Raw genomic sequence first — 21,295 nt, 5'->3', positions numbered from 1 at the left:
TAAATCAATCTAAGCGTTTCAGCCGCCAGGGTCTTGATAAAGGCCCCTGGCGGCTGAAACGCGTAGATTGACTTACTCTGATTACATCTGAACTTGATTCAAGGTTGGTTGAGAGGAATAGATACGACAGGTACATCGATCTACTTCTCATATTGAGTAGCATCTATATGTGTAATTCCTGCCCCAGGACCTATTTCCAATCTCCAACACACCACTAACACTCTAAACCTGGAGATCGTAATACAGACATACCACGGATCATTGTGGAGAGCGGGTTCAATCTGAACTTCTAACCGGAACTTCTTTCTTCAAACAGAGAGATTGGATACACTATTACAAACAAAAGACCACACACGCTGATACACCATTACAGCGTTCTAGGGTAATACATTGAACCGAAGAACTTATATGGACTGCAGGTATTTATATCGCTGGTAATTATAAGGACACAGCCACTGTTAAGAGCGAGATGTGACTGAAGGGGGATATATTGCAATAAAGACTATCCTACAATCGCTATCACTACAAATGTTCTGAGACCAAGATATTAACCCTTAGGTTATCACTACAACGGAATTTTATTTTGTAACCTTTGTCATAAGATTATTACCATTGTTTTTTTCATTAGAATTATATGGAATTTTTTAGGATTGTTTTTATTTGACGCCGGCATCTTATTTCTATGTTATTGTAATAAAATGTTAAAAATCTTGAACACTAGTTATTAACTTTTATATTGACTTCCAATTTATCTTAAATAAATTCTATGGTATATCCTAGCATCAGCACTTTATTATATTAATTTAAATATACACCAATTCATATTAATTGAGACATATTTATACATTATCTAAGCCATCATTAATACAAACGCCATATAGGATTAACTGCAAATCTGTTCATAAGGAGAGATATATATACATATTTTAATTTATAAGGATAAAACACAATTATTTCATCTGCCCTTTATTATCTTAACACCTGGTATTACACCATTATTTATATATAATAGATATTATATTCTCCAGCTGTTTTACAGTGCGATCCCTATACCCTCCTTCTTTTTTCACATTTGTCTTTTGAGTATATTTTGAGGTTAATATACTCTTTCTGGGGTCAGCATTGGAGACAATCGAGTGTTGCATCTAATATCACACATCCTCTTAGCAGTTATTAAATAGTTAATAACTATTTAGTAACTATTCTCCCTAGTTAAAATAAATACAAACTTGCCTGTAAAATTAAAATAAACCCTAAGATAGATACAATGTAACTATTAGTTATATTGTAGCTAGCTTAGGGTTTATTTTATAGGTAAGTATTTAGTTTTAAATAGGAATTATTTAGGTAATAATAGTAATTTTTATTTAGATTTATTTTAATTATATTTAAGTTAGGGGGTGTTAGGTTTAGGGTTAGACTTAGGTTTAGGGGTTAATAAATTTAGAATAGTGGCTGCGACGTTGGGGACGGCAGACTAGGGGTTAATAAGTGTAGGTAGGTTGCGGCGACATTGGGGGCGGCAGATTAGGGGTTAATACATATAATGTAGGTGTCTGCGATGTCGGGGGCGGATGATTAGGGGTTAATAAGTATGATATAGGTGGCGACGATGTCCGGAGCGGCAGATTAGGGGTTAATAAGTATAATGTAGGTGTCTGCGATGTCAGGGCGGCAGATTAGGGGTTAATAAGTGTAAGATTAGGGGTGTTTAGACTCGGGGTTCATGTTAGGGTGTTAGGTGTAAACATAACTTTAGTTTCCCAATAGGAATCAATGGGGCTGTGTTACTGAGCTTTACGCTGCTTTTTTGCAGGTGTTAGACTTTTTCTCAGCCGGCTCTCCCCATTGATGTCTATGGGGAAATCGTGCATGAGCACGTACGACCAGCTCACCGCTGACTTAAGCAGCGCTGGTATTGGAGTGCGGTATGGAGCTCAATTTTGCTCTACGCTCACTTCTTGCCTTTTAATGCCGGGTTTGTAAAAACCTGTAATACCAGCGCTGTAGGTAAGTGAGCGGTGAGAAAAAACTGCACGTTAGCACTGCACAGCTCATAACGCAAAACTCGTAATCTGGCCGCATGTTTACTAATCAGCTGATTATTTCACCTGTGCTCCAGTTCAGATATCCTGAAAATATGGCCTGTTAGGGAGGTCTGAGGACAGGTATGAAAATCCCTGCTCTACAGAAAAGTATTTACAGGGACATTATACACTAGATTTTTCTTTGCATAAATGTTTTGTAGATGATCCATTTATCTAGCCCATACTGGGTTTTTTTTGGGGGGGTAAAAATGTATAGTTTTTCTTATTTTTAAATAACATTGTGCTGATTTTCAGACTACTAACCACGCCCCAAAGTTTTAGGAGAATACCGACGTATACCTACTCCAGCTGGCTCCTGTTTGTGTAAAGAGTATTTTCATATGCAGAAGAAGGGGGAGGGGGAGTGTTTGCTTTCACTGGGTGTTCCAGTCAACCTAATTAAAAGTGCTAAACTGGGAGCTTCTAAGTAACTGTTTAAAAGGTTTTATGCTGGATTTTTAGTTTAGAATCTGTGCTTAAGATTCTTTATAGTAGTGTCTATTGCAAGCAGTTATGTGAAAATTGGTGTATACTGTCCCTTTAAGGAGAGCAAACTCAAATTGATAACTTAAGTTATTTGGCAAATTATTAACTGCATATTTTATCTGAGTCATGAAAGATGAATTCTGACTTTTATGTTTCTTTAAGTCTTAATCATAACAGTGCACTTTGGAATGTCACAGAAATGATGGAGGCAAAATTACAGTGTGCAATTAAAATAACAATTCATATGCGTGAACGTAACCTTTTTTTTTACAAAACAATATCAGAACTTGTAAATAAGTAATTAATCTATTTGAGTTGAAGCATAATGGATATAGTGTGAATATTATTTTATTGCAATACATTGTAAACTTGCTTATTATATAATTCTTCCTTTGTTTATGTTTTTTTGTGCACTTAATTTTGACATCCATGTCTCTTTAATACTGACCCACAGCAACCTCAAAAACTGTTTAAAGGGCCACTCAAGGCAGTAGAATTGCATAATTAACAAATGTTTGATGAAAAGACAATCGGCTAGATTACGAGTTTGGCGTTAGCCTTAAAAAACAGCGTTAAGAGGTCCTAACGCTGCTTTTTAAAACCCGCTGGTATTACGAGTCTTGCAGGTACAGGTGTACCGCTCACTTTTTTGGCCAGACTCAGAAATACCGCAAATCCACTAACGTCAATTGTGTATCCTATATTTTCAATGGGCGCCGGTATTACGAGTCTGACCAAAAGTGAGCGGTAGACCCTCTCTTGTCAAGACTGGTACCGCATTTTAAAGTCAGTAGTTACGAGTTTTACACTACAACGCCGTAGCATAAAACTCTTAACTAAAGTGCTAAAAAGTACACTAACACCCATAAACTACCTATTAACCCCTAAACCGAGCCCCCCCTCCACATTGCAAACACTAAACTAAGTTTTTTTAACCCCTAATCTGTCGAACCGGACATCGCCGCCACTATAATAAATATATTAACCCCTAAACCGCCGCACTCCCGCATCGCAAACATTAGTTAAATATTATTAACCCCTAATCTGCCGGCCCTAACATCGCCACCACCAACCTACATTTATTAACCACTAATCTGCCGCCCTCAATGTCGCCGCCACTATAATAAAGTTATTAACCCCTAAACCTAAGTCTAACCCTAACCCTAACACCCCCTAACTTAAATATAATTTAAATAAATCTAAATAAAATTACTACATTTAACTAAATTATTCCTATTTAAAACTAAATACTTACCTATAAAATAAACCCTAAGCTAGCTACAATATAACTAATAGTTACATTGTAGCTAGCTTAGGGTTTATTTTTATTTTACAGGCAACTTTGTATTTATTTTAACTAGGTACAATAGTTATTAAATAGTTATTAACTATTTAATAACTACCTAGTTAAAATAAAGACAGATTTACCTGCAAAATAAAACCTAACCTAAGTTACAATTACACCTAACACTACACTATAATTAAATAAATTAAATAAATTAAATACAATTAATTACAATTAAATAAAATTATCTAAAGCACAAAAACAAACAAACACTAAATTACAGAAAATAATAAAGAAATTACAAGATTTTTAAACTAATTACACCTAATCTAATCCCCCTAACAAAATAAAAAAGCCCCCCAAAATAAAAAAAGCCCTACCCTACACTAAATTACAAATAGCCCTTAAAAGCACCTTTTGCTGGGCATTGCCCCAAAGTAATCAACTCTTTTACCTGTAAAAAAAAAGTACAAATACACCCCAACATTAAAACCCACCACCCACACAACCAACCCTACTCTAAAACCCACCCAATCCCCCTTAAAAAAAACTAACACTAACCCTGTGAAGATCACCCTACCGTGAGACATCTTCACCCAACCAGGCCGAAGTCCTCAACGAAGCCGGGAGAAGTCTTCATCCAACCGGGCAGAAGGGGTCCTCCAGACGGGCAGAAGTCTTCATCCAGATGGCATCTTCTATCTTCATCCATCCGGCGCTGTGTGGGTCTGTGTGGGTCCATCTTCAAGATACCCAATCCCCCCTTAAAAAAAACTAACACTAACCCCCTGAAGATCACCCTACCGTGAGATGTCTTCACCCAACCGGGCCGAAGTCCTCAACAAAGCCTGGAGAAGTCTTCATCCAACCGGGCAGAAGTGGTCCTCCAGATGGGCAGAAGTCTTCATCCAGACAGCATCTTCTATCTTCATCCATCCGGCGCGGAGCGGGTCCATCTTCAAGACATCCGATGCGGAGCATCCTTCTTGGCCAATGAGTACCCGACGAATGAAGGTTCCTTTAAGTGACGTCATCCAAGATGGCGTCCCTTCAATTCCGATTGACTGATAGAATTCTATCAGCCAATCAGAATTATGGTAGAAAAAATCCTATTGGCTGATGCAATCAGCCAATAGGATTGAAGTTCAATCCTATTGGCTGATCCAATCAGCCAATAGGATTGAGCTGGCATTCTATTGGCTGATTGGAACAGCCAATAGAATGTAAGCTCAATCCTATTGGCTGATTGGATCAGCCAATAGGATTGAACTTTATTCCTATTGGCTGATTGCATCAGCCAATAGGATTTTTCCTACCTTAATTCTGATTAGCTGATAGAATTCTATCAGCCAATCGGAATTGAAGGGACGCCATCTTGGATGAAGTCACTTAAAGGAGCCTTCATTCGTCAGGTACTCATTGGCCAAGAAGGATGCTCCGCATCGGATGTCTTGAAGATGGACCCGCTCCGCGCCGGATGGATGAAGATAGAAGATGCTGTCTGGATGAAGACTTCTGCCCATCTGGAGGACCACTTCTGCCCGGTTGGATGAAGACTTCTCCAGGCTTTGTTGAGGACTTCGGCCCGGTTGGGTGAAGACATCTCACGGTAGGGTGATCTTCAGGGGGTTAGTGTTAGTTTTTTTTAAGGGGGGATTGGGTGGGTTTTAGAGTAGGGTTATTTGTGTGGGTGGTGGGTTTTAATGTTGGGGGGTATTTGTACTTTTTTTTTTTACAGGTAAAAGAGCTGATTTGGGGCAATGCCCAGCAAAAGGCCCTTTTAAGGGCTATTTGTAATTTAGTGTAGGGTAGGGCTTTTTTTAAATTGGGGGGGGGTCTTTTTTTATTTTGTTAGGGGGATTAGATTAGGTGTAATTAGTTTAAAAATCTTGTAATTTCTTTATTATTTTCTGCAATTTAGTGTTTTTTTTGTTCTTTAGATAATTTTATTTAATTGTAATTAATTGTATTTAATTTATTTAATTATAGTGTAGTATTAGGTGTAATTGTAACTTAGGTTAGGTTTTATTTTACAGGTAAATTTCTCTTTATTTTAACTAGGTAGTTATTAAATAGTTAATAACTATTTAATAACTATTGTACCTAGTTAAAATAAATAAAAAGTTGCTTGTAAAATAAAAATAAACCCTAAGATAGATACAATGTAACTATTAGTTATATTGTAGCTATCTTAGGTTTTATTTTATAGGTAAGTATTTAGTTTTAAATAGGAATAATTTAGTTAATTGTAGCAATTTTATTTAGATTTATTTAAATTATATTTAAGTTAGGGGGTGTTAGGGTTAGGGTTAGATTTAGGTTTAGGGGTTAGTAACTTTATTATAGTGTCGGCAACATTGGGGGTGGCAGATTAGGGGTTAATAAATGTAGGTAGGTTGCGGCAACATTGGGGGTGGCAGAGTAGGGGTTAATAAATAAAATATAGGTGTCGGCGATGTTGGGGGCAGCAGATTAGGGGTTCATAAGTATAATATAGGTGGTGGCGGTGTCCGGAGCGGCAGATTAGGGGTTAATAATATAATGCAGGGGTCGACGATGTCGGGGACGGCAGATTAGGGGTTAATAAGTGTAAGCTTAGGGGTGTTTAGACTCGGGGTTCATGTTAGGGTGTTAGGTGCAGACATACATGTATTTTCCCCATAGGAATCAATGGGGCTGCGTTAGGAGCTAAACGCTGCTTTTTTGCAGGTGTTAGTTTTTTTTTCAGCCGACTCTCCCCCATTGATTCCTATGGGGAAATCGTGCATGAGCACGTTTTACCAGTTCACCGCTAACGTAAGCAGCGCTGGTATTGAGGTGAGATGTGGAGCAAAATTTTGCTCTTCGCTCACTTTTTTGCGGCTAACGCCGGGTTTGTAAAAACCCGTAATACCAGCACTGTCTGTAAGTGAGCGGTGAGCATAAACTGCTCGTTAGCACTGGCACCCCTGTTAACGCCAAATTTGTAATCTAGGTGAATGATTTAACACCTAGGGGCCGATTTATCATAGGTCTGTCCAACATGATCCACTCAGCGATGAATGCATCAACATCGACATAACATCGCCTACGCTGTCGGCATTTATCAATGCATAAGCAGTTCTTGTGAACTGCTTGTGCAATGCCGCCCCCTGCAGATTCGCGGACAATGCCGCTAGCAGGGGGTGTCAATCAGCCCAATCGTATTGGATCAAACTGATTGATGTCCGCAGCTTTAGAGCAGGCGGACCAGTTATGGAGCAGCGGAAACAGGGGCATCAAGCTCCATTCAGAGCTTGATAATTCGGCCCCCTACTCTGAATTTCAAATAAGCAGTAGATTTTTTTCTGGCAAATTTATTTTTTCTCTCATTTTTTTGCCCCCTGTATTATGTGACAGACAACAGCCAATCACAGACCAGTATACGTATACCCTGTGAGCTTATGCACATGCTCAGTAGGATCTTGTTCCCAAGAAAGTGTGTATATAAAAAGACTGTGCAAAATTTGATATTGGAAGTAAATTGTAAAGTGTCTTAAAACTGCATGTTCTTTTTCTGAATCATTAAAGTTTATTTTGACTTGAGTGTCCCTTTAATTGGTAAATATTTAAATAAAGCTTTTTAAGTCACATGTTCCAGTTTTCCATTCTTTTAGGAGAATTTATCATGCATTCCTGTCCGCCCATAATAACCAAGTGTACAATCACTTGGCTAAATGTAACGTTGCACAAGTGCACTATTATGCAATACCACCCATTGTACTTGCACAACCAATTACTAGAAAGAGAGGACTGTCAATCACCCTAAACAAGCATGGATGTATGAACTGTTTTTGAATGGCATTGTTTCAGTAGCTCAAATATAGGTTAATAAATCTTCACCTATGTTAAGATTCTGGACCTGATGAACAAAAGTTTTGCCGGCATGGAGAGAAATCTTGCCAAATCTTTGGGGGATGTTTTTGAGCATTTTTGTGCAATGTCGGTGTCTCTATTTCACATTCAGAACTCTGCATAGACAGATAAACAACTCTCAATAAAATTGCCTTTTTAAAAGTCTTTGTGGGACCTTGCGGTACTGACGAGACGTATTAGATCATCTCACCAGATTGGAGAAGTTTAGATCATTAGGCCATCTGTGAGAGGGGGAAATCTAAATGGACCATCAAACAATCTAAAACATTTTTTTATGATGACTCCCTTAAAACAACTGTACAGAGCATGGTGGATGTGCATTAGCTGTCACGTGTTGTAAAAAGCATAAATATTCAGAAAGTCTACCAAAATATTTTACCAGTTAATTAACTTGATGATGAGTTCATTTCAAATATTCTCCTAATTTTTCTTTTTTTGAGGATCGTTGACAGAAGCTATAACTTTAAAAATGAGATGACACATATTGTTCTTGATAATTCAACAGTGTTTGTATGTTGTGTGTACTTAATTTATTTGTAAATTATGTTCAAAATATTTAATAAATCTTAATCTTCTAATTGGTGCTCCAAATTGAAAGTGAGGCTCAAAGCCACCATATCTAATGAGGTTTGCTTTGAAGCTCAAGATAAAAGACTATAGATAAGAAAATATGTTTGTGTGTGTGTTTTAAACTCTTCATGTTATTTTTGCTTATAAATATAAACATAATTAGCATAATCTTACATTTACATCCAATTTCTAATTATACAGTTATGTAAAGGTTTGTATGATAAATAGCAATGGAAAAGAAGTGAATTGAGTTGGAATTATCAATCCTTTGCAATGTTTAACTGTAAAGAAAGACTATACATTTTCTAAATACTGAAAACATTTTATAGAAAACTTGTACTGTTTTTTATTTAAGCATATTTTTTTTCCATTTTTTTTATTTACTGACATTTTTATAACAGGTTTGAGTACATAACAAAAATACAAAATACAAGCTTTCATAGAGTTACAAGCAAATGTGCACACATTTGTATGGTTTTCAAGCTAATACACAAACTTATGTGTGATTTTCACTAGATACAAAAATCAAGCAATATTCACCCATTCATTGAGTTAAATTATGTTTTCCTTTGTTTTTGAATATGCATAGAAATATGCATCACAATAACACACATTTTAAATTAATTCACTTGAAAGTGTTTGATGTGTTTTTAAATAAAGTTTTTTTATAATGCACCACTACAGCTTCAATTAAAAAATGTGATTTTTAACAAGAATATTAGTCCCTGTGTTAAACAAAGATCAGTTTCATGTGCAAACTAATATCTTCATATGCTCAGCACATGCATGAGTAGATCACACTGCCAACTTTTAAAAAATTGGACTCCATCTCACTATAGTATGTGCACCCCAATTCTACCAGAACATTTCTGTACGTGGCACATGGGCTGTAACTGGAATCCATCATTAATATCATCAGAAAAAAAGGTTGCTAGCAATATTATACCAGTTAAAAACTGTTATCATTAACATTACTGCATAGTTATACTGTTACCAACCGTAATACCAATACCAACCTACCCCTAATATCTACTTACATGAGGTTCACATATTCTCTTCTCATATGTTATATATCTTATTAGTTGCATACTGTGTAAAATCCAGTACATTGGACTCATTACCAGAGATATAAATTCAGGGATTCGTGAACTTTTTTCTACAATTAATATAAGTAAATCTTCAACCCCTTTCGTACAACATTTTGTGAGATATCATGACAAAAACATAGATTCATTCAAGTGGTGTGCAATTGAAAAAATACACCCTCTGAAAAGGGGTGGTGATCTATATAGGTTACTCTGAAAATGAGACATGTACTTGATCTTTAAAGAAATATTAAACCCAATGTTTTTCTTTCATGATTCAGATAGAGCATGCAATTTTAAGCAACTTTCTAATTTATTCCTATTATCAATTTTTCTTCAATCTCTTGGAATCTTTATTTAAAAAAGTAAGAATGTAAGCTAAGGAACCAACCCATTTTTTGTTCAGCACCCTGGTTAGCGCTTGCTGATTGGTGGCTACATTTAGTCACCAATAAGCAAGTGCAACCCAGGTTCTGAAACAAAAATTGGCTGGCTCTCAAGCTTTACATTGCTGCTTTTAAAATAATACCAAGAGAAGGAAGAAAAATTGATAACAGGAGTAAATTAGAAAGTCGCTTAAAATTACATGCTCTATATGAATCATGTAAGTTTAATTTTGACTTTAGTGTCCCTTTAAGCTGAAAACTAGGGTCCCCTCAGGACTAAATTCAGACTATGGGGCCGAATTATCAAGCTCCGAATGTAGCTTGATGCCCCTGTTTCTGCGCGAGCCTTAAGGCTCGCCAGAAACAGCAGTTATAAAGCAGAGGTCTTAAGACTGCTGCTCCATAACTGGTCTGCTGCCTCTGAGGCTGTGATCTGCAATCCGCCCGATCCTATACGATCGGGCTGATTGACATCCCCTGCTAGCGGGTGATTGGCCGCGAATCTGCAGGGGGCGGCATTGCACAAGCAGTTAGGCATTCAGCGATGTCTGTCAGACATGATACACTATAGCATATCATGTCGGACAGACATTGATAAATCAGCCCCTATGACTCAATAATTTACTGGGAATAGTTGTTGTCATACATAAATCAATAATAAGCTACTAATATAAACATTTTTTTAATTGGGTCTTAGACCTTTAATTATGTATCTTATTGAACAGGTTGCGTCTATATTACAATTGGGACTTAGATCTTTAATTATGTATTACACTGTTGTATTTATATTGAATGTCTTGTTAATGGCAAAGTGTGCTGCAATGATGTCCATTTAATAAAAGTAGAGGGAGTGTACATTTGTTTTTATTTTTAGCCAATAGTAACTAGGTGTGTTTTATTAATGATGTAGGTGGAGTCATACTCCAGGCTATGATTACGGCTACAAACCGAGATGCATATGCCATTTCTTTTCCACCCACTTTCCCTCTTTTGGGAGCCCCTTGTGAGCACCATGTGTTTTTTAAAGATTAAAATAAATATTGAACTTTTTAACTTGGACATTGGCAAGTGCTTCTTTTTTGGATATACTTTCACAATATCTACCAGAGATTTGTGATTTTAAAATGGGTTAAATTGTGAATCCCCCAAGACATTGGCAACAACATTAAACTCTTACTTGTTCTATCACTATTTTGTTTCCACAGTTGCCATAAAATGGGTTAAATTGTGAATCCCCCAAGACATCGGCAACAACATTAAACTCTTACTTGTTCTATCACTATTTTGTTTCCACAGTTGCCATAAAATGGGTTAAATTGTGAATCCCCCAAGACATCGGCAACAACATTAAACTCTTACTTGTTCTATCACTATTTTGTTTCCACAGTTGCCATAATAATGACGTACATTCATATTTGAATAAGGGTTAGAGTAAGATCTGGGGTTACAATTAGGACTTTAGTTAACACTAGGCTAGGTTTAAGATCTAGTTTAAAACAAGGGCTAGTGATTAGATTAGGGATAGGATTACAACTAATTGCTTTGGCTGTCAGAAAGGACTACAAAATGTTAGAATCCGCAAATGTAGGTTGATAAATCTTCATCTATGTAAAGATTATGTGCCTGATGATCAAAAACTCACTGGCATGGAGAGAAATCTCACCAAATCTTTGGGGGCTATTTTTGATCATTATTGTGCAATGTAGGTGTCTCTCCTTCACATCTAGAACTCTGCATAGACAGATAAATAACTCAATAAAAAAAATGCCTTTTTTTAAAAGTCTTTGAGGGACCTCGCGGTACTGATGAGACATATCAGATCATCTCGCCACAGTGGAGAAGTTTAGATCATCAGGCTCTCTGTGAGAGGATGAAATCTATGTGAGCCATAAAACTATATAAACAATGTTTTATGATGACTCACTTAAAAAAAAGTTATAGAGTGTGATGAATGTGCTTTTAACTTTTAACACTTACTTTTTCTACCACTATTTTGTTTCCACAGTTACCACACTATTGACTTACATTAATATTTGTGTAAGGGTTAGAGTAAGATCTAGGGTTAAAATTAGGACATTGATTAAGACTAAGCTAGGCTTAAGGTCTAGTCTAAAACAAGGGGTAGTAATTAGATTAGAGCTAGGATTGCAATTAAATGCTTTGGCTTTCAGAAAGGACTACAACATATTACAGAGTAATTACTATCCAAAGATTTGTGTCATGGCAATATTTTCACCCATGGCTTTGACAATTATAACATTTCAAATTGCAATCTTGATATAAAAAACAATCAGTAAAATGAGGTGTAACATATGTAGGTGTTTTTCCTTAATTAATACAACCACAAAGTAGCCTGAAGCCTTTATGTGTAAAAGGTTACTTATATATTCAAAGCAGGGTTAGATGCATTAATACAAGTTTGAACTATACCATAGTAATTGGCTTATAACCAATGTCATTTTGTGGAGGGTATCAATAAATGCATCATATATTACAATATATTATAATTATTAAATATGCATGACGATGGACAAATATACTGTATACTACATTTTTTAAAAACAGTATTATTTTGATTTATTTTTCTTTGATTGATTTTGTAAGAATAGCAACATAAAAAACTCTGGTATAGAAATAGTGAACATTCTATAAATATGTTGTAATTGTTTCTCATTTGCGATGTATAATGGTTTTTATGATACTGATCTCTGGAGCAGCCTCTCCCCCTAGTGGTATCGTATGTAGCTTAAAGGGACAATCTTCTTGAACATGTTTATTGTTTAAAAAATACATATAATCCCCTTATTACCCATTCCCCAGTTTTGCATAACCGTCATTGCTATATTAATAACTTGTCTCTGCAGATTCCCCCCTTATCTCAGTTCTTTTGACAGACTTGCATTTTAGCCAATCATTACAGACTCATAAATACCTCCACGGGAGTGAGCTCAAAGTTTTATATATATATATATATATATATATATATAACACACATGAACTAGCACGGTCTAGCTGTGAAAAACTGTCAAAATGCACTGAGATAAGAGACAGCCTTCAAGGGCTTAAAAAATTAGCATATGAGCTTTCAACAACGAATACCAAGAGCAAGCAAATTTGATGATACAAGTAAATTGGAACGTTGTTTAAAAAAGACCCTATCTGAATCATGGAAGGTTAACTTTGACTAGATTGTCCCTTTAAACTCACTAAACCATTGCTGAGACTGGGTCAGCGACCATATCTCCTTATGGAAGCTGATCTCAGTTAGGATCTCTCTCTTTCTAGGCTGATGGGGTGAAAGACAGGTAGCGTTTTTTTTACTGCAGCTAGAGTTAGATTAAGCAGCATTAATGCCTTTAGCTAAAACTTGCTAAATTGTTCTTACAATTGTAATTAAAGCAATTTAGAGATCTTTCTGCAGATTAATTTCAAGAATACCCCAAACAAAAGAGACAGAGCTCAGCTGTCAATGTGATGAAGAAATGGGTAACTAGGGGCAGAACAGACTCTTTTTAAAAAGACCAACAGCATCAGTAATAGTCAACTGAAACAAGCAAAACATAATGAATTTAATGAATAAATGAACATAATAATGAAATGAACATACATTCAGGTTTGATAATAGTTTTGATAAGCCAGGGTAATGACAATGTTTTTCAGTTTCTACATTTTGTCAGTATTAGATGGGAAGAACAAGTACTTTGACTTTGGAGTTTCTAGATAGGTTAAAAGAAAAAGTTATTTTAGGAGAGGAGCCATAGGAAGCTGAACCATTGGATGAGAACTGTTACATAAAAGTTTGAATTCAAGATATATATTTATAGCGCACAATTTAAGCCCATTGTCACACAAAAAAACCTGTCACCTTGCTACCATTTCATTCCCCCTCCCTCATTTGAAACCACCATCTCATCCACTCACCTCACATACCATCTCCTCCTTACACTCTCACCTCTGTTTATTTACCACTCACTCTGATTCATATCCAAAGCAAGCTCTCCATCAACCCCACTAAACCTCCCATACCAGCATCTGTTCATTCCCTTAGCTCTCTATCCTCAAGCACAGCCTCCTCAACCTCTCTTCCCTGCTCCTCACCCTCTCACAAAGCCTAGTTTTTAACTTGTCCATTAAAGTGAATTTACACTTAGGGATTAAAATCGCTGTTTTTTTTTTTGTTTTTTTTTATCATTAAAGGGACACTGTACCCAAAAATTTTCTTTTGTGATTCAGATTGAGCATGAAATTTTAAGCAACTTTCTAATTTACTCCTATTATAAAATTTTCTTCATTCTCTTGGTATCTTTATTTGAAATGCAAGAATGTAAGTTTAGATGCCGGCCCATTTTTGGTGAACAACCTGGGTTGTCCTTGCTGATTGGTGGATAAATTCAACCACCAATAAAAAAGTGCTGTCCAGAGTACTGAAACCAAAAAAAAGCTTAGATGCATTCTTTTTCAAATAATGATAGCAAGAGAACAAAGAAAAATTGATAATAGGAGTAAATTAGAAAGTTGCTTAAAATTGCATGCTCTTTCTAAATTACAAAAGAAAAAAATTGGGTTCAGTGTCCCTTTAATTATATTAATTATATATTTTACTAACTAACGTTGCCGATTTCGATGTTTCTCCTCCCACCCGGGACTACCGTCTTATTCGCATTGTGACGTCTATACGTATATGTGATGCGCGCACCCGTGGAGCTATTTTCTTCTGCGCATGCCTTAAAATCAGTCACACTTAGTATGCGCATGCGTTTAAACCGAGCATTCTGGTTTATTGCTCAATTGACAATTGTGTGGCATAGGGCATGCGCATCCCGTGAATGTGCATTGTTTCAGAATGGGGAGAACATTTTCTAATGCATGCACAGAAGAAGCGCATGACAAATCTAAAAAGTGCTTGAACGCCCCGGGGGCGGGGGGGGGGGGGGGGAAGCAGATTTGCAAGACTAGCTGTTAATCATTGTCATATTGAGGAACAATATGGTGGGCGGAGGAAGCACGGAACAAAATCAAACATAAAAAGGTATAATTTATGCTTCATTTATAACATTGGAAAAAACATGAATTAAAGTCCTGCTAATTTGATTTGATTAACAATATTGTAGAGGTTACTTTACATTCACTTTAACAGTCTGCTTCTCATACTCTTTTCTTCTACTAGATACGACGAGTCCACGGATTCATCCTTACTTGTGGGATATTATCCTCCTGCTAACTGGAAGTGGCAAAGAGCACCACAGCAGAGCAGTCTATATAGCTCCTCCCTTGACTCCACCCCCCAGTCATTCTCTTTGCCTACACTAAGTAATAGGAAGAGGTAAAGTGAAAGAGGTGATAAAATGTTAGTTTTTATTTTCTTCAAGCAAGACTTTTTTATTTTAAATGGTACCGGTGTGTGCTATTTTTTCCCAGGCAGCAGATGGATGAAGATTTCTGCATGGAGACTGATGATCTTAGCAGTTGTCACTAAGATCCAGAGTAGTTCCCACAGAATGGCTGAGGAGTACTTGAGAAGCTTCAGTGTGAGGAACATTTTTCATGCTACAAGCATTGAGGTATGTTCAGCCATTTTTTTCTGGAGAGACTGTGTTATTTCAGAACTGGCTGACAGTATTCCCATAAGGGAAGGGGTAAGCAGTAATCCTACGTATGATAGAAGGGTATTACTGGGACCTGTATGTTATGGGCCAATAAATGGTTTGCACTGATAACATGATGTTTTTTTTTGGGCAAAACGATTTTATGTTTGGAAGGCAATTTAACGTTTTTTGTGTGCAAACATTTTTGACTTTGATGGCACTGGAGGGTTCACATGGCTTTCTATGATAGTTGGGTTTAAGGAAACCCACATGGCTAGGTTCTAGACCGCTATACAGCGGTTTTTACTAGGCAGTGAGACATCGATGTAGATGGGCGGGGCATAATTTTGTGCCTCAGATGCGCAATTGAATTTCCCAAGCAGCAAGCTCCAGCTCCGGTGGGCCTAAACTGACAGATTTGGCCTAAATGAAGTGCTAGAGTGATTTAACAGACCCCTGAGGGCAGGTAGGCGCCACAGCAGAGCTGTGGCGAGGTGCAGGGGATAGATTGCTTAATTTCATAACGTTTTTTGGGTAACGTTTTTTTCATTAAGGGTTAAGAACATCTTACTTGTGGTGCAATCTTAGCTGGCAAGATAAGACACATATATACTAAAATTGGGATAATTATAGCATTTTAGAGCAGTTTTGGAAAAATTGTATGCTTTTTTTTCTCTTAAAGGAGCAGTACCGTTTTTCAGATTGTTATTTTTTTCAATAAATAAAGTGTTTTCAAGCCTGTTTGTGGTCATTACTAGCCTGTTTCAACATGTCTGACATTGAGGAAAGTCAATGTTCTATGTGTTTAGAAGCCATTGTGGAACCTCCACTTAAAATGTGTCCCTCATGTACTGAAACGGCCTTACATTGCAAAGAACATATTTTAGGTGATAAAAGTATGTCTCAGGATGATTCTCAGTCAGAAGAGAATCAGGTTATGCCATCTAATTCTCCCCAAGTGTCACAACCTTTAACGCCCGCTCAAGCGACGCCTAGTACTTATAGCGCGTCTAATTCTTTCACCCTGCAAGATATGGCTGCAGTTATGTCTACTACCCTTACAGATGTATTATCTAAACTGCCAGGTTTACAGGGTAAGCACAGCAGGTCAGGTATTAGAGTAAATGCTGAGCCCTCTGATGCTTTATTGGCCATCTCTGATGTACCCTCACAGTGTTCTGAATTGGGGGTGGGGGAATTGCTGTCTGAGGGAGAGCTTTCAGACTCAGAAAAGATGTTCCCTCAAACAGACTCAGATGTGACAGCCTTTAAGTTTAAGCTTGAACACCTCCGCTTGTTACTCCGGGAGGTTTTAGCGACTCTGGATGATTGTGACCCTATTGTCATCCCACCAAAGAAATTGTGGAAAATGGATAAATATCTAGAGGTCCCTTCTTACACTAATGTTTTTCCAATACCTAGAAGGATTTCGGACATTGTAACTAAGGAATGGGATAGACCAGGCATTCCGTTCTCTCCCCCTCCTACTTTTAAGAAAATGTTTCCCATATCTGACACCATTCGGGATTCCTGGCAGATGGTCCCTAAGGTAGAGGGAGCTATTTCTACCCTGGCTAAGCGTACAACTATCCCTATTGAAGACAGTTGTGCTTTCAAAGACCCTATGGATAAAAAATTATAGCGTCTTCTAAAGAAATTGTTTGTTCATCAGGGTTTTCTTCTACAACCTATAGCGTGAATTGTTCCAGTAACTACTGCAGCATCTTTTTGGTTTGAGGCTCTAGAGGAGTCTCTTAAGGTTGAGACCCCATTAGATGATATTTTGGATAGAATTAAGGCTCTCAAGCTAGCTAATTCTTTTATTACAGATGCCGCTTTTCATATGGCTAAGTTAGCGGCAAAGAATGCAGGCTTTGCCATTTTAGCATGTAGAGCATTATGGCTTAAGTCTTGGTCTGCTGATGTGTCATCAAAATCTAAGCTTTTAGCTATCCCTTTTAAAGGTAAGACCCTATTCGGGCCTGAACTAAAGGAGATCATTTCCGACATTACTGGAGGTAAAGATCATGCCCTTCCTCAGGACAAGACGGTTAAAATGAATGCCAAACAAAATAATTTTCGTTCCTTTCGAAACTTTAAAGGTGGACCCTCTACTTCCTCCTCCGCCACAAAGTAGGAGGGGAATTTTGCACAATCCAAGTCAGTCTGAAGACCTAACCAGACCTGGAATAAAGGCAAACAGGCCAAGAAGTCCGCTGCTGCTACCAAGACAGCATGAAGGGGCAGCCCCCGATCCGGGACCGGATCTAGTAGGGGACAGACTTTCTCTCTACGCTCAGGCTTGGGCAAGGGACTTTCAGGGTCCCTGGGCATTAGAAATTGTGACCCAGGGGTATCGACTAGAATTCAAGGATTTTCTCCCAAGTGGGAGATTTCATCTTTCACGTTTGTCTGTAGACCAGACAAAAAGAGAAGTGTGTGTAAAAGACCTACATACCATGGGTGTAATTTGCCCAGTTCCAAAACCAGAACAGGGGCAGGGGTTTTACTCAAATCTGTTCGTGGTTCCCAAAAAAGAGGGAACCTTCAGACCGATTTTAGATCTCAAATGCCTAAACAAATTTCTCAGAGTCTCATCGTTCAAGATGGAGATCATTCAAACTATTTTACCAATGATCCAGGAGGGTCAATATATGACTACCGTGGATTTAAAGGATGCGTATCTTCACATTCCTATCCACAGAGATCATCATCAGTTTCTCAGGTTCGCCTTATTGGACAAACACTACCAGTTTGTGACCCTCCCCTTCGGGTTGGCCACAGCTCCCAGAATCTTCACAAAGGTGCTAGGGTCCCTTCTGGTGGTTCTAAGGCCGTGAGGCATAGCAGTGGCACCCTATCTGGATGATATTTTGATTCAGGCGTCAACTTACCAGCTAGCCAAATCTCACATGGACATTGTGCTGGCTTTTCTAATTACTCACGGGTGGAAGGTAAATATACAAAAGAGTTCACTAGTTCCACAGACATTTCTAGGAACTCTGATAGACTCGGTAGACATGAAAATATTTCTGACGAAGGTCAGAAAGTCAAAGATCTTAACTACTTGCCGGGCACTTCGGTCCATTTCTCGGCCATCAGTGGTGCAGTGTATGGAGGTCATTGGGTTAATGGTAGCGGCAATGGACATAGTTCTGTTTGCTCACTTACATCTCAGACCACTACAGCTGTGAATGCTCAGACAGTGGAATAGGGATTATGTGGATTTGTCTCCTCAGATAAATCTGGTTCTAGAGACCAGAGACTCTCTTCATTGGTGGTTGTCACAGGATAATCTGTCCCAGGGAATGTGCTTCCACAGGCCAGCATGGGTCATAGTGATGACGGACGCCAGCCTCTTGGGCTGGGATGCAGTCTGGAATTCCCTGAAGGCTCAGGGTGTTTGGACTCAAGAGGAGTCCCTACTACCAATAAATATTCTGAAACTGGGGGGCGGAGCCAACTGCCAACATGGATGGCTGCTAAATCACAGAGCTCTGATAGCCTGGAAACGGCAGACATTAGATGTCATCTAAATAGCACTTATATCACCTTATAATTGATCCTTAACAGCAACTAGAACACCCCAGCCTCAGTGTGTGCTATTCAGGAGCTGAGTGACCACTCTGTTGAGGGGCTATATTGATTCATAGGAAGAAAGCCACGCGGTTTTATGAAAGCACTCAACATGGAAGGAAACTACGCCACTCTGCAAGCAGCACTCAAAAAGCTAGCAGATCAGATGGACTTTTGCCATATGGACCTCCTTGCAGCTTGTAACAGCAAGATCAGTGCTTACCCTGATGGGCTTTATGGGGATAAGCCAGTCCCCAGCGGTAAGAGGAGTCCCTACGCATCGGATCAGAATGCTCTGACTCAAGACCTTTCTAACGTGACAACAGGGCCCTTAACAGAGCAGTCGGTTATGGAGGTGCTGCAAAATACACAGCCTGATCCTCCGGTGGCAAGATCCCTATTACTAACGGAACACACACATACAGGATCTCAGAGCATGTCCCGCACACACCCGGAGTTAGATTTGGATTGCACAGTCACTTCTATGGGTGTCGCATCTTCACCGGAACAGGACCCGCAGAATACAGAGTGCTACCGACATGCTGGGACTGGTCCCCTATCGGTAGTGAAACAATTCAACATGCCCCCTGATTCCGGAGAGTTGCTGTTCCGGTTTAGGGAGAACCCAGAGCTTACACTTTTTCTGCAGTTGGGGACTTGGGCATGGATTTCTGACTTTCCTCCGTCATCCAGTCAGGTTTGCGCTGATGTAGTGCTTTACTACTATGCAGATGCAGCAGCCTTATGTTTCAAACCAGCTCTCACAGACTGCTACGAACTGTTCATTGCGTGTGCTGAGCCCTGTTCACTGAGCAAGTTTCAAAAGGGTACCCGGTCACGAGCAACACTAAGAGCCATACACTCCGGCTGCATTCGACGGAACTTTGTCTCCAAACTTTCCCAGGTCCTCCTACCCTTATGTATCAGGCTAAGATCTGGTGTCGGATGTGAAGGACTACCGCTAGGCTATGTACAGAGGCAGAGCCGCATTGGAGTGGGATAATTATATGAGACATTTCTTCTTATATCAGTTAGAATGCATGGCAGTTACAGATGTTTTGATTTATCTTACCTCATTCTAACAAAGTAATATATGAAGGCCACCAGCTGATTCCACAAGTTGACTCCATAAGTTTGTTGACTATTTTTAAGCATGTCTGTTTATTTAGTAGTTTCTATTTTGCCTGCTAGCTGAGATCTCTGCACATAGATGTACACATTTATTATTTCAGCTGCCCATATCTGCTTTCCACAAGACTCTTGCAAGACACTTTGGGTGATAGACTCTCACTCTAACCTCTGGACCCGCTACACATGGTGACCAAAATTGGTTATTAGAATTAAGCTTTTTATTTTCTTTTTATATGGACATTCTATTTCACACTTCCACTCTGAATACCTATTATGGGCATAGGTTAAAGGACCGGTTTTCTGGCTATCAATATTAACCTAAATTAACCCTCAGGGGCTGTGTAAAAATCTGTTGCTTGCCCTGTTAATTCACATATGGAGCATGCCATCACAGACCTGGTATTATAGTGTTTAATGTGTTCTGATATATGCATCATCATACTTCACTGTGTTCTCTGGAGGCGTTTGTAAGTCATGTTTATTGTTTTCTGGCTGCATTTTACCTTTCATGCAAGTGCTCTGAATGTATATGCCACATAAGTTAAAGTGTTCATATTTCACTGAAGACACTGCTATTGCAGTTAATATTCAAACATAGCACCAATATGTTAGCTGTATTCTTCACCTTTGTGTTATATTTTAGTAGTCCCAGGTCTGGTACATGCTATGTTCTTATAAGTCTAATTAGGTACCCAGTTGTTATTGTTTGCAGTATGTGGTAATTTTAGATTATATGCACATTCTCTTTCTCCCTTAGAGGAGTCTAACCCTCCATATTTATATTATGTCTTTGAGTATGTTTGTATTAGTATCTTGGGCGCTCATATAACTTCTTGCAGAGTTCACCCTCTATGAGACATGTACTATTTCTAAAACTGTTTTACTAATTCATGTTTGCCAATATATATGCCTAATATGAAAGTTGTTAATATCTACTATTCCTCCTGGAGGAAAATTTTGACAGCCCAGCATTTGATTTTCTCTGATAGTATTCCACAACTGCCTAAATACCAGTTCTCCTTTATATGCCAGGTTACAATGCACTATATACATTCAGCTAGGCTTACGCCAACAATTGACTTAGAAGTGTATAAAAATATTTGCTCTGGCACTGCTGGTTACATACTCAGATATATACTCTTATGATGCTTCTGGTCTCTTGTGTGTGTGTGGGGGCTTGGACGTCAGCGGCCGGGATGTCTGAGCCTTC

This window comes from Bombina bombina, chromosome 4 (genome assembly GCF_027579735.1).
Source record: "Bombina bombina isolate aBomBom1 chromosome 4, aBomBom1.pri, whole genome shotgun sequence".
Lineage (NCBI taxonomy): Eukaryota > Metazoa > Chordata > Amphibia > Anura > Bombinatoridae > Bombina > Bombina bombina.
The sequence above is the reverse complement of the archived record's forward strand: the minus strand, read 5'-3'. Positions refer to the sequence as shown.